This window comes from Bison bison, unplaced genomic scaffold, assembly GCF_000754665.1.
Source record: "Bison bison bison isolate TAMUID 2011002044 unplaced genomic scaffold, Bison_UMD1.0 scf7180017864254, whole genome shotgun sequence".
Classification (NCBI taxonomy): Eukaryota; Metazoa; Chordata; class Mammalia; order Artiodactyla; family Bovidae; genus Bison; species Bison bison.
This window is the reverse complement of record NW_011494826.1, coordinates 2614652-2626675: the sequence shown is the minus strand read 5'-3', so window position 1 is coordinate 2626675 and position 12024 is coordinate 2614652. Positions and strand designations below refer to the sequence as shown.

Sequence of the window (12024 nt, the reverse complement as noted above, 5' to 3'; positions counted from 1 at the left end):
TATACTTGTCAATTCCATGAGTTTCTGTATTTTAGCTTTTGCTTTTGAATTCAGGCAGGACTGACATGTGATGAGTTTAGTGATGACAGTCTAAATAGTTTGACTGCCTTTAAGCCAATGTTTATGGGTACATAACCCAGATATGATACACATGACTCACCAGGCCATATAAGTCACTGGTATTTTATATCAAGCCAAGATTTTTCTCTAGGCATCCCATGTTTCAAGTACTCACATTGTTCCCTTTAACCTTTCCATCATTTTGTTGTGATTAACAACACAAAAGAGTTTTGTATGTCTTGCCTACTTGGATAAAGGTCAGTAATTTTACTGACCCCCAAGAGATGTATACCCAGTGCTTTAAAAGTACAGGGTCATGTATCTTATTAATTATTTCTTTCAAGAGCTTATAATTGTCATAAAATGTAACTTGAACAACAAATTATTTCTAACAGATATTTTTAATAGAACTGATACATTGTATTTAAAAGGCTGGTGAATAGGAGGTTTGTAATATATTACAACAGTGATTGTCTGCATCCCTTTCCATGTTCAATGGAGTTTGATACATAGTAGGTTTTTAACCAGCACTTGGTTTGGAATGATGGATTATTCTTTCCAGTGGTGGGTGCTTATACCATTTAGTATCTAGGCTCAATTTGGCACTGTAGGCAGAAATTATCTGGCACATCAATGTGGCAACTATAGATTCTACAAATGCAATATATAATATATGTAATGTACAATATGTAATAACTATATATAATATGTAATAACAATAATAATTTTATTATGAAGTTAGTTTTGGATATCTATTTGTTGTTGTTCTTGTTTAGTTGCTACATTGTACGACCCCATGGATGGTATGTAGCCTGCCAGGCCTCTGTTCATGGGATTTCCCAGGCAAGCATACTGGAGCGGGTTGGCATTTCCTTCTCCAGGGAATCTTGACCAAGGGATTGAACACGTGTCTCCTGCATTGGCAGGTGGATTCTTTACTGCTAAGCCACGAGGGAAGCCCTGGATAAATATAATGCACTAGTCATAATATTAACCATAAAATTAGTCATGGTCCTTTCCCAAAGGCCTATTCTAGGTTTACTTGGAAAACTACTAAATACATGGCCATTAAGTTAAATGAAGAAAACCTGGTAGCCAATAAGAAGACTAAACATGTGTATTTCTTTCACAGCTCCCTGAGCAAGAAGATCAAACCTGGGTATGGTTGTAGAAGGAGAATTCATCTTTGGTGTTATTGAGGAAAATCCGTTCTTAAATTTCTTTTACATTATCTCACCAATATGTGTCAAGGCAACTTTCCTCTAGAGTATTAAGACTTTACTTTTACGAAAGATGTAAAAACTTTCACATTAAGATGTAAATATCTGCCTTAAGTTACGGGACACCTAAACTATCATCCCCACTGGATAGCACAAGGTATAAATTAACTAGCAGAATTTTATTCTTCAGCTTTCAGGTGTGTGTTGGGAGAATGGTGAGTGGAGAGGGGGAGAGTGCTGAGGTTCTTAGAGAATATTTTTGAGGACAGTAATTATTCACCTGAAGCTGAATCACTTAAAAGAGGGTCTATTTTACCTACTCTTAATGTGGCTTTTCTTACAAGGTACTCTTTGCTACATTTCACTGAACTTACCAAGTAAGGGTACTTGATGAGTCATTTGCAAAAATATCTAAGTATAGTTCCCAGGGAACGAAAACATGAGCCCCAGTGACAAGAACTCTCTAAAAGACATTCCTACCACCAAAATGTAATCACTCTGAGCCACTTAAAGCTGAAAGCTAATTTCACTTCCTCTTTAAGGATTTATGAAACTGAGATGAAAGGATTTTTCTACTTCCACTTTTGCTTTTCTGAATCTCTTTTCCATACTGTGGCAAGAGCAAAACAAATTAGATCACATCACTCCCCTGCATAAAAACCACCAGTGGTTTTTCCATCACACTTAAAATCAAAATCCTTACTGTGGCCTAAAGGCACCCTCTTACATAGCATTCCCTCCATGACCATGCCCCAGCCATCCCAGAGTTTTGTCTGGTCCTTGACATGCCTTCCACCCCCAGAGCCTTTGCTTTTGTCTAGGACACTCTTCCCTTAGATTTTCACATGGTGGCTTCCTCCTGTCATTCAGGCCTGGCCAACTGCCACTTCCACTAAGAGGCTCTCTCTGATCGACTAGTCTACCATCCCGCTTGCCCACATCATACTCTTCTTTCCCTCCTTCATAGTATTTATCCCTCTGCAATGACCTTGTTTGTTTTTTATTGACCCCATGTAAGCTCCATGAAAATTGCCTTTCTTTTTCACCCCAATGTCCCTAGGATGGAGAGTAGTGTCTAGCATGTTCCAAGTGTTTTATTGATCAAATAAAATACATGACCTAAGTATATAATATAAAAATTAGAAATACTATAACACATAAAATACATAGGGCTTGGAGTCCTTTTGAAGCACTATAAGAAGAACAATCTAGGGCTTCTCTGGTGATCCAGTGTTAAGAATCCACCTTGCAATGCAGGAAAGATGAGTTAGATCCCTGTTTCGGAAAGAGCTCACATGCTGCAGACCAACTAAGCCCATGCACCACAACTACTGAGCCCATGCAAAACTTTAGGGTAAGTGATCATTTTTCATGGAACTTGGAAATATTTTGCCATGTAACATGCAATATAACTCCTCTCCCATCTCACCAAGACATCTTCAGTTAGAACATCATTGTTGAAATTGTTCTGTTTTCCTGGATAAGAAAATGCAATGGAAAGGACCTCAAGGAGAAGGCCCAGTCTGCTTCTGTAACAGAAAAAGCAGCCCTGTGGAATTAGAGGGTCCTAGGTCTGTAAACAATCACTTTTCTTAGCCATAGTTTCCTCTTTTATAAAATGGACAAAAGGTATCTCCTTTGCAAAGTTATTGTGAGAATTAAATAACACTCATAAGGAGGCCTTGTATGGAGTTTGGCACATTCTAGGCCAAGATCTGTATGCAGGTCAAGAAGCAACAGTTAGAACTGGAAAACTGACTGGTTTGAATTTGGGAAAGGAGTACATCAAGGCTATATATTGTCACTCTGTTTGTTTAACTTATATGCAGAATACATCACGTAAAATGCCAGGCTGGATGAATCACAAGCTGGAATCAAGATTGACAGGAGAAATATCAACAACCTTATATATGCAGATGATACCACTCTAATGGCAGAAAGTGAAGAGGAATTAAAGATCCTCTTGATGAGGGCAAAAGAGAGTGAAAAAGCTGGCTTGAAACTCAACATTAAAAAAGCTAAGATTATGGCAACCAGTCCCTTCATGGCAAATAGAAGCCACTTTTTTTTCCCCAAAAAAGTAGAAGCAATGCAGAGTTTATTTTCTTGGGTTCCAAAATCACTGATGAAGGTGACTGAAGCCATGAAATTAAAAGACACTTGCTCCTTGGAAGGAAAGCTATGAAAAACCTAGACAGTGTGTTAAAAATCAGAGACATCACTTTGCCAACAAAGGTTGGCAAAGCTATGGTTTTTCCAGTAGTTATGTACAGATGTGAGAGTTGTAGCATAATGAAAGTTGAGCACCGAAGAATTAATGCTTTTGAACTGTGGTGTTGGAGAACACTCTTCCTGAGAGTCCCATGGACTGCAAGGAGATCAAATCAGTCAATCCTAAAGGAAATCAATCCTGAATATTCATTGAAAGGACTGATGCTGAAGCTGAAGCTCTAATACTTTGGCTACCTGATGTGAAAAGCTGACTCTTTGGAAAAGATCCTGATGCTAGGAAAGATTGAAGGCAGAAGGAGAAGGGCATGACAGAGGATAAGATGGTTGGATGGCATCACGGACTCAATGTACATGAATTTGAGCAAATTCTGAGAGATAATGGAGGACTGAGGAGCCTGGGCGCTGCAGTCCATGGGGTCCCAAAGAGTCGGACACGACTGAGTGACTGAACTGTTGAACAAAGCCAAATTTATTCCCCTGATACTGAGCTAAAATTGTCTTCTCTGTAATTCCCAAGCACTGGTTCTAGGACTGCTCTGCAGAACATGAAAGGATTATGTCATCTTTCAGGCAACCGAGCTCTAGTTTCCAAGATCCTTCAAGAAAAGAAAATTCATATCAACATCTCTGTGTCCAGTTGCCCTCAAGCTTTAAATGACTTCATTTTTCAATGACTGCTTTTAGTACCCAATTTAATGCATGTTTAAGCAAGAATCAAGATAAACTTTAAAGGTGAACCATAAGTAGTGAACAAATCCCTCAAATGTTTAGAGAATAAGTTTACAGCTGACCATGCTTTTTCTATAGGCTAAGGATTCAGTCTGGTTATTAGACAACCTTACTGAACACTCACTGTGTGTTGGGGATGTACCACCTCTTCTAGAGTATTTGGGTGCTTGTGCTTTTAGCTCTGATGCATGCATGCTAAGTTGCCTCAGTCTTGTCTGACTCTTTGCAACCCCATGGACTGTAGCCTGCCAGGTTCCTCTGTCCATGGGATTCTCCAGGCAAGAATACTGGAGTGGGTTGCCATGCCCTCCTCCAAGGGATCTTCCCAACCCAGTGATAGAACCCGCGTCTCTTGCATCTCCTGCATTGACAGGCAGGTTCTTTACCACTAGCACCATGTGGGAAGCCCTTTAGCTACAAGCTGCCGAGGAAACCCCAAATACAAAAGAAAAGTGGCTTAAACAAGGAGGAAAATTAATATTCCCCTTAAGTGTAAGTTTATAGTATGCAACTGCTGTGATGGCTCAACGGCTCAACAGGGTGTAGCATTCAGACTTTTGTCATCATTCCCCTTCTCATCAGTTGGTCCTTTACAAGACAGCCCAGAGGTTCCAGGCTCACCTATAGAGATAACAACACACCTAAGGGTACTTTCTCTTGTGTGACTCTTTTTATTAGGGAGGAAAATCAGTCTGAGATCCATACCCCCAAGACTTTTCCTCAGGTTCCATTGGTCAGAATTGCGTCACACATCCCTGCCTTAAGGCAGCGCTACCCAACTCTTTTTACAGTGACAGAAATAAATAAAGCAATGTTTTTATGACATAGAGAGTGCCTGAGTAGAATTGCTTTTAGCCAGATGGGACCATCTCAGGTTTCAGCAGCTGAGCCTCACTCAAATGTTCTGAAGGCTTAAGGGATCAATACCTTGTCACATCTGTAACCTATTTGAAATATAGCAGTGTGAGCTGACATACAGGCTGGGGTGCTGCCCTATGCTGCAAGGGAGACTGAGAACGAATGTATCTATATACAAACTCTAGTGAGAGAAGGATCTGCCAAGGAGGAGAAAGAAGGGTGTGGTGGTCAAGAGCACCTCATCTGTTTTAAATATCACAATACATCCTGAGAGGAAGTATTCTGTGAAGAATGAAACCAAGGCTAATAGTGTAAGTGACAAGCTTAAGGTCACCAAATCTGTAAGTGGCCCAGCTGGCATAGTGCAGCAGACCCAGTGGTATGCTGGTAAATGTTTAACAACCAGCTCTCCCTTGTATCCTATAGACCACCCAAATGTAGTTCTGACATCAGTCAGTTCAGTTCAGTTGCTCCGTTGTGTCTGACTCTGCAACTCCATGGACTGCAGCACGCCAGGCTTCCCTGTCCATTACCAACTCCTGGAGCTTGCTCAAACACAAGTCTATCAAGTAGGCGATGCCATCCAACCATGTCATCCTCTGTCGTCCCCTTAATATTTTCATCTAAGATAAAAGTGACACAATAAAGATGTATATGGGAACTTATTCACCAACAATATGACTTCTTTGCTGAGTTGAATGTTCTTGTGCCATTCACCACCTAACAGCTTTAGCAACATGCTTTTTACATTTAATTTGCATTATTAACAGTTCCTCTGTCACTTTCTTCTATCTAGACCATCAACAAAGCAATGTCAGTTCTTGATTTGTGGCATTTGCCGATTGCCATCATGTAAATGCTCCCTCCATGGCCAGTTTCAAGCTCCCAAAGTGAAGTCACTGAATGTGGCATTGGGAAGAGATGTGCAGTAACACATCATAGAGTATTTCTACCATTCAGGCACAATACACGTAAGTACCTCAAGAGCAGAGATAATAGCAGCATGTATTTAGATATTTTAAAATATATGTTTCTAATATATATTATCTTTTTCTTATTTTAGATAAGAAGTATAGTTGATTTACAATGTGTTCGTTTCATGTGTACAGCAAAGTAATTCAGTTATAGATATGTATAAACACATACATATGCATATTTTTTCAGATATTTTTCCCTTATAGATTATAAGATACTGAATATAGTTTCCTCTTCTGTACAATAGGTCCTTGTTGGTTATCTATTTTTATACATAGTAGTGTGTGTATGTTTATCCCAAACTCCTAATTTATCCCTCTATCCCCTTCCCCCCTTGGTAACCATAAGTTTGTTTTTTATATCTGTGAGTTTGTTTCAATACCATATATCATCTTTGTTTAAAATATAATTGGAGGTTTATATAATTTAATTTTTAACAGTGGCTGTGTTTAACAAACTGGCAAAATTCCTAGAAATTTAACACTCTGCTCTCAGGAGATAGTATAAACCAGTTTTGAACACCATCGTTGACTCTAAGTCCATGCTCTTTCTACCCCTGACTCTCCTGACTACTTTTATTACTACATATAAAAGCTAGGGTTGGTCTATAGGATACAAGGGAAAACCTGGGTACCAGTCATTACTTTTGATGACCTTGGGCAATTGCTAGCTAGCTCTCTGATCCTCAGTTTTCTCTTCTGTAAAGGATGAGAGCAGTTCTTGCCTTGCCCAAGGGTTATTTTGATGATAAAATTGGCTGGTCTAAGTGACAGGGCTTTGTAAACTGTAGAGTCAGATACAGAAAAAAAAATCTTTATTATGACGGTCATTCCATCACTAGTTTTCAACTAGGCATTCATTGTTCAGTTCAGTTCAGTTGCTCAGTCGTGTCCAGCTCTTTGCGACCTCATGGACTGCAGCATGCCAGGCTTCCCTTTCCATCACCAACTCCTGGAGCTTGCTCAAACTCATTTCCATCGAGTCAGTGATGCCATCCAACTATCTCATCCTCTGTCATCCCCTTCTCTTCCAAAATATGTGCAGCTTTCAAAAGTATGCTTTAGTGTGAGATCTTCTGCAATGCCCACAACAGACAGTAAACTCCTGGAAAAATTGTTCTCAAGAAGTCCAAATTTTTGTTAAGTCTTATTAAGAATAGCTATCTAAACTGGGAGAAAAACATTTTTTTCTAAACTTTAGTTTACTCATTTCTAGCTCCCGTTGGACAGTTTGAAGGGACCTCTTTATGGTATTGCAGAATGCTTCTTAATTTCAATAGCTGAATAAAAGTCCTTTGATTTTTAATTTTGATTTCTCAAAGCTGCTTTGCCTTTTGGGACTAGATCAATTCAGCAAGTTATTTTGTATGAATTGTGCCCCTCTACTCAATGTGGTTTCCTAGCTGTAAACTGGATTAAGTATCTCAAATATTTTAAGTTATAATTCTAAACTTGAGCAACTTTATAAAATATTTGCTTGAGCATTCTGAACTTCTCTTTGGTCTGCAGACAACTATTCTCTCAAGCCCTTTCCCACATCAGGCCCTTGGTTTCTGGCGATCTTTCAGCCTGGAAAGCTCTTCCCTGGTTGATTACAAAGCTGACTCCTCATCCTTCAGCTCGAATCCTGCCTTCTTAGAAAGGTCTTCCCTGTATACTTGTTTCAAGTCCTCTCGCCAGTCTATTTCCTTACTTATTTCCTTCACAGCACTGATCACAACCTGTAATTTCCTTGTTCATTTGTTTACTTCTTTGTCTATATCTTTCATTATAACATCAGCTGCTTGGGGCTGAGAGTTTTGCTCAATGATGTCATAAACTACCCCTAGTATGCAGCACAGTGCCTAGCACATAATAGGCAGCTACTGAACAGATGAACTTGTCTAATAAGGTCCACACCGATGGTGTGGGGCTGGGGCCACCTACAGTCTCTTAAGGCAACATCCTACCCTAAAGATTAGCCAGGGCTTGACCTGTGACACTCCCAGTGGCCACATTTCTCTAGCGTCCAGGAGTAGCCACAATGGCAGCTCCAACCTGCTGGCTCCTGTCTGCCCCACCCCAGTGGGGCCACCTCAGTGATGTCATACAGGACAAGATTCTCTAATCCTGTTCATTCTGTGACTGTCCTTTAAACAGCTGATTTTCATGACCTGCTATGGTCAGAGAGGATGGAGCAAGGAGGGTCAGGTGAGGGGGTTCATCCCTCCCAACAAAATTAGTATAGGGGCCTAGCAGCTCATATGTATTTCTTCAGCAGAAAGTGGGTAGCAGAAACTGTAATTTCTACTAGGCTCAGGAAAAGTGAGAAAAGAAAAATGAAAAAAAGAAGAGCAAAGGAGACAAGAAGAGAACAGAAGAAAGAGAGAATAAGAAGGAGAAAAGAGAGAAGAGGAGGACATAAGAAGAGGATATCTGTGAGAAAAATACGTGCAACAGGTAGTGAAGGAGGAGGAGGAAGCGTGTTGAGTGTATGTTCTGCTTGGCTTTGCGGCTCTTGGGTAGTGACTGGCCTCAGTGTGAACGGATGGATGATTCGGCTGAGGGGTTCACAGGTCCTCACCTGAGGGACTACTTACATCACTGAGATCATTTCGAGAAGCCCAAGCCAGGCTGTCTTAGGTGACTATCTTGGATGGATTCACAATAGTAATTTGGCTTTACAAAAAATGTAGACCTTAAGAAAAAATCCTGATTATGGAGGAAAAGACAGGAGTACTGCTGACCAGAGTAAGCTTCCAATTCATCACTGCCTGTCCTCATCCCCAAGCCTCTCAGTTACTAGTCTAATGGCAGACAGTTAAATCCAGGACTTGAAAACTAACCTTTCAGAAAATCACCTTCCTCTTTGGTAACTGAAATACAAACAGATTTCTGAAGCAGAGTAGAACAGTTTTACAATATACCTGTAAAAATTACCAAAGTACGATTAGGGCAATATATTCTTACTGATGTTTTGCCAAAACTGACTATGAACATCCCAAATGTGTGTAGGAGGCCCAAGCAAAGCCTTATAGTTGAAAAGAGAAGAAAATTTTAACCTTCTTTTTTCAATGTCACTTTCCCCTCTTCTAATAGTTTAATTTTGTTTACCCTTAGCATAATATTTAGGGAATATTTAGTACAATATTTAGGGAATATAAAATGTAGTATAACATTAATAATAAGGAAGAGGCTATTATATCAAGCACATTTAACATTTAACATCAAGCACATCTAAACATTTATTTAGATCATATTAAGATATCTTTCTTCCAAATTCTAAACTGTTAATCTTACAACCTATGAGTTTCCTCATGAATACCTTCAATACCTGAATGTTCCTGCAAACTGTATTCAGAAATAAGAAATAGTGGGAAGGTGCAGCTTGACTGGCAGTCTATGGTACACTACAGACTCCTTAAAAAATTATTTATGCTCATATTTCCTATTTTTCTACCTCTTCCGTTATAATTGACTCAGATTCTTCTATAAGTGTAGAACAGAGAGAAGAAAGATGTGGAAGCCTAAAGGAAGGAAGCAGAATGACAGGCAAGACCTTCGAGCTCTTTATAGTTCAACAGTGCCGCTGGTGACCCAGGTTCTGTCTTATGAATAAGAAAATGTGTTTTCTAAGGGTGCTCCAAATAGGGGTAGGCACATGAGCTTTCCATTTTAGAATGGTAATGAGTCCACTAGCATGCTACTCATGCTGTGAGCATGTGGATGTTAGCATGGATGTTAGCAATCCATGCCTGAAGCATTATGGATTCCAATTAGGTACAATTTCAAAGATATTTGATCTAATTTCCTTCTATTTTCTTTTAGCAAATGTGGGGAGAATTAATTAGGAAATATATCCTCAGATAATACTGGGACCAAATATATAAGTGAACTTTATTTTTACTTTGTATACCTGGAAATGATCCTATCTTCACCTTACTCTAAGAAATCCTAACCCCAAAGATACTTGGTAGAATAACACTGAAGTTCCTTGAAGAACTGGCAGGCCAGTGATCTTTGGGTGATATTGTTTGATACTGTTATTAGGTCCCACACCTGAAAGTGAAAGGAACAGAATCTTCCCAAAAATGTTGAAAAAACTCCAGACAGCTTTTACAGCAGCTATGTGAAAGTCACTCAGTCATGTCTGACTCTTTGCAACCCCATGGACTATACAGCCCATGGAATTCTCCAGGGCAGGTACTGGAGTGGGTAGCCTTTCCCTTCTCCAGGGGATCTTCCCAACCCAGGTCTCCCATATTGCAGGCGGATTCTTTACCAGCTGAGCCACAACGGCAACCCAGTCCAGTACTCTTGCCTAGAAAATCCCTTGGATAGAGGAGCTTGGTGCAGGCTACTGTCCATGGGGTCGCTAAGAGTCAGGCACGACTGAGCGACTTCACTTTACTTCATGTTAAAGTCGCTCAGTCGTGTCTGACTCTTTGGGACTGTTAAGTCCATGGAATTCTTCAGGCCAGAATACTGGAGTGGGTATCGGTTCCTTTCTCCAGGGGATCTTCCCAACTCAGGGATAGAACCCAAGTCTCTGGCATTGTAGGAGGATTCTTTACCAGCTGAGCCACCAGGGAAGCCTAAGCTAAATGACAGGGACAGAATAAATGGGTTGCTTTTGATCTAAGAATTGGAGCAACAAAGTGGTTTTAGGAGATACAAACTAAACACTTGTATTTTAGGAGATACAAAGTAGGGTACAAGCTCCTGGGATAAAATAGAGAGGCCCCATCACAAATTTACCTTATCCGCCAGAACACTATTTGGATAATATTTTCAGTTGTTCTTTTTAAAGTACCTGCCTCTAATAATGAAGTGTTTAGTTTTTCTTTGTATTTACCAGAGCATCTTTTTAAATCTCAGATCTCAAATCTATCTTTTTTAAAATCTCAAATCTTTAAAAAATTTTAAATCTCATATCTTTAAACTTCTGTTCCTGCAAATGTGGTGTAGGTCGAATCTCCGAACAGGTTAAGTCTCTGACAAGAGAAAGGAAAGACACCCCAGCCAATAGGAGACCCTGCTGGTGATGTACTGCTCCTCAGTTCTGATTCATTGGCCGCCTAGGGTTTGTCATTCTATCCCCAGCGTCTGCAAACAGCGTGGGTCCGGTTTTCCGTGGTCTAGCTAGCTGAGCTGGATTTTGGTCACCTGAACTTTCAGTTTCAACTAGGTTTAGCAGATCTCCAACTCTTAATATAAGCAGCTGTTACGTTTTTATTGTCTTCCGGAATTTGAAATATCTTTCCTTTCTTTAACCTCACTGGAGGTCGTTGGAAGTCCTCAGTGACAGAATCACGTGACTGTCTAACAAGTGCAAATAAATACAATGTGGAACCTCACGAGCTACAGACTGGAAACCGGCCAGAAACTCAGAGCATGTGCCTCGTGTGTGTATCAGTTGCACTCGCATGTGGGTGGATGGCAGTACGGTGTACGGGTAGTTGCCCTTCGAGATGTGAGGTGTGGCTGGGGTACCTGCGAGTGTCTCCAAGGGTCCCTTGGGGGTAGGGTGGCTCTGGAGGCGTGGAGCCTTGGAGGAGGGGGTCTGGCGGCGGCCTGACACCGAGTTAACTTTTGAGCCGCAGCAGCCAGGCCTCGACCAGGCCGCGATCGTGCCCGAGAGAAGTCGAAAGCACGGGGTTGTCCTCCGGCTTCTGTGGACTGCGCCTAAGCAGGGAGCGGTTTGTGTATTTGCAGACAGATGGTAGCGCCGCGCCGGGAGGCCGGGATGCCCCTGGGGAGCGTCTGAGTTCCCGTCGGCAGGCTGCCAGGCTTGGAGGGCATCTCGATTCCTGGGGCTCCTAACAATCGCACACTCCGTCCAACCCAGCGCCGGGGGATTAAGGCCCCGGTTCCGGTTCCGATCCGGGATTCGCGATGCTCCCTTAAGCCTCGGTCTGAGGCCGGGGTAGCAAGCCGACTGCGGCGAAAGATACCGGGTAGGGCAGTGACGT

The 12024-nt window shown here is 41.1% G+C and overlaps 1 protein-coding gene across 1 annotated transcript in view; it reads left to right on the top strand.

Moving 5' to 3' along the window:
* The first annotated feature begins 8495 nt into the window (after positions 1 to 8495).
* The window catches only part of PPM1A (protein phosphatase, Mg2+/Mn2+ dependent, 1A), a 44256-nt gene continuing 40727 nt past the window's right edge, over positions 8496 to 12024 (top strand). Inside the window, exon 1 of the mRNA XM_010847665.1 lies at positions 8496 to 8512. The gene's annotated coding sequence lies outside the window, so the exon portion shown is untranslated. The remainder of the gene's footprint in view (positions 8513 to 12024) is intronic.